This window comes from Melitaea cinxia, chromosome 27 (genome assembly GCF_905220565.1).
Source record: "Melitaea cinxia chromosome 27, ilMelCinx1.1, whole genome shotgun sequence".
Classification (NCBI taxonomy): Eukaryota; Metazoa; Arthropoda; class Insecta; order Lepidoptera; family Nymphalidae; genus Melitaea; species Melitaea cinxia.
Window position 1 is genome coordinate 5,204,047 of NC_059420.1, and position 2,784 is coordinate 5,206,830.

Genomic DNA, 2,784 nt, shown 5'->3' on the forward strand with positions numbered 1-2,784 from the left:
TTCCTACGAGCTCGAAACACTCGCTTAAAATATTGTGTCATGTTTCTGCAAGCACGAAAATTATATCTACGAAACAAAGGTGAACCTGAACTACAAGCTTCTGGACTATGGTCGACATTCAGCAATGTCAAATTTTAATGGGAAATAGCGACAATCTTATCTTAGATGTGACCAATAACAAAGTCGAGCAAGTTAACAATATTATAGCTAAATTCATCGGAGACAAAAGAGTAAATTTCACTGCAAGAGGGTCATACCAAACGAAGTGTTACAGGAAAGAGTTGTCCATAATCGCCTTAAAATAGTAGAAATTCATGGTCAATATAGTCGTCTTGGAATATGAGAGTTCTTAGAGAGAAAAAAGCGTTCTATAGTATATACTGAGAGATATAGTAAAAGAAAATTAGATACGAATGAAGACATTTCCAATAAAAGGAAGAAATTTTCAGGGCCCGATGAGAATTATGAACAGTTAGAATTAGAACCCCATATGATGCCCATATTACTTGAGAAAAAAAGAGAACTTCTAGCAGAATCACTAAAATCTGAAGAGACTGAATGAAACACGTAGGTCAGAGTGAAAATAGACTGTTGATTATTGAAAGGCATAAGCGACTTACAGTGTCCGATTTGGTCAAATTTGTAAACTGCGATAAAAAACATCAGTAAAAGGATTGTGAAAAAGTATACTATTTATTAGTCCGGCCAATCTAGACATTAAGAGGTACATAAATTCACATCAAGCTGAAAGTGAGTTTTGTTGAAAACATAATTCAATACATTTCTATATTCCCCATCGTTCCAGCACATGGAAAAGACCTGACTTGAGGTTGAAGTCCAACTGTTCCGTTACCAAAATAAATAACTAAAAGTAACGATGTTTACGCAAGTACGTACATGCGATCGTAGCAATTGAAGATCATAACTGTCATGTATGACGCATTCGTTATCTATGGAACGATGCGTAGATCTGTGACAGCTGCCGGCGGTCGAAAACTCTCGAGAGATTCTCTCTGACGCGTGAAACAGTTGTCCTTCAAATTCCATTAAGAAACGCTATTTGCTAATCGCTAACTGCCTGGCCACGACTTCGGTCTTAAGCGGCAGTGATGAGGCGGGTGGCGCGACGAGACTCTCCGTAAAGAACTCTCCGTACTGTACCGGATGAATCAAAGACTTTGTTGTCTTTTTTAGAAAGCAGCAAAATAATATGCAATAAAGCTACGAATGCTACCACCAACAAAATGAAAACGGGGGAATGGAAACGCATCGCCGACCAATTTAATGCAGTTGTTACATCATGCGACCGTACACCTCAACAACTGCGTTTGAAATGGGAAAATTAAAAAAAAAATCTCGTAAACGCTATACATTAATTAGGATGAACAACATTAAGGTCAGTATCTTGTATTATAGATTATGTATTTAGGTACTTGCTTTACTGGTTTGTATAAGTCGTACATCGTTATGGTTAAGTTTATAAAGTTATCTTGTTTTTTAAGACTGGTGGTGGTGGTCCAGATTACATCCCTCCGGATGAAGTCCTAGACAAGGTAGCTACTTTGTTAGGCAATACGGTGGATGGTTTCACTGTCGAATATGGTGGCGATGCTGAACTTGTGCCGAAGCTAACAGTGTTTCTGCTAATGTTATTATTGGTGATCTTGATGGCGGTGGTATTGGGAGTGATTTTGTTTTAGAATCACAAATTTTAAAATTAGATGCCAGCTCCATATCTCATGGAGTCCAAGTTTTACAAAATAACATATTAAATGAAAAGGAGATCCAGGAAAGTGTTCAGCAAAAGAACCGAAGAAATATTTATTCACCCCTAGAGCTAGTGGTATTGTATTATCTGCTTTTTTCATATAATAGTATAATTTTCAGTTAAACTTTTATAGACAACTCTACTTGCTACTGCTAGTGCAGACCCGACAACTCAACTTTTTTTAATAACTATGATCGGATGGCAAGCCGAAGAAATAGTAAGCTTAATGGTAGTAAGCTTAATGCATGATATTTGCTCTTAACTTTTATTGCAATCTTGGATTTAAGGGGGCTGTAATAGAGGTTTTTGCTAACCCATTATGTTAGTTGTTTACATAAAGTTAGAGTGGTAGACTGTAAGTCATTAGCAATTCATAATGATACTAAATCTCTGAACTCCTACAGGTTCCAAAAGAAAACTCTTCACCAAGGGTGATGAAAACCGTTCTGCCAGGAAGCAAGCAATAGCAAATTATTTTACAGCTAAAACTAAGTTATTAAAAGAGAACTTGGAAAAGGTGTTACTAGAAAAAAAAATTACAACTAGAGTTACCACGTCGTAAGACAAGAATCCAGCTTACTAAGGAAGAATGGATGGAACATGGGAACAACAGAATAAGCGATTCAGCATTTTGATTGTTTTACAATTTAATTATTAAAGTATATTTTAAATCAGTCTTGTATCAACTATCTTAAAGAACAGTTACTTTTATTTTTTAATTTAACTGTAATTTCATTTTATATTTTGAATTAATAAATATTGTGAATTTAAATAAAATCGTTTTTTAAAAAGACTGTCATCGGTCGCCATATCATAACTGGCGCAGTCGGTAGTTGTTGCGGCAATTGAGTGAATAAAATCTTCGATCAATTGAACAATTTTGATCGTTAAAACCGTGACCTTCTCTACAACGAATCTACAACGGCGGCATCGGTGAAGTCTTCAAGAGAAGATGTAAGACCCGCAGAGGAGATGCAGAAGGCGCTTTGGTGAGTACTCTGTCAATTCCAAGTTCC

At 36.2% G+C, this 2,784-nt stretch overlaps 1 pseudogene; it reads left to right on the forward strand.

Moving 5' to 3' along the window:
* Positions 1–1,142: 1,142 nt before the first annotated feature.
* On the forward strand, positions 1,143–2,539 carry LOC123666905 (annotated as a pseudogene).
* The last annotated feature ends 245 nt before the right edge of the window (positions 2,540–2,784 follow it).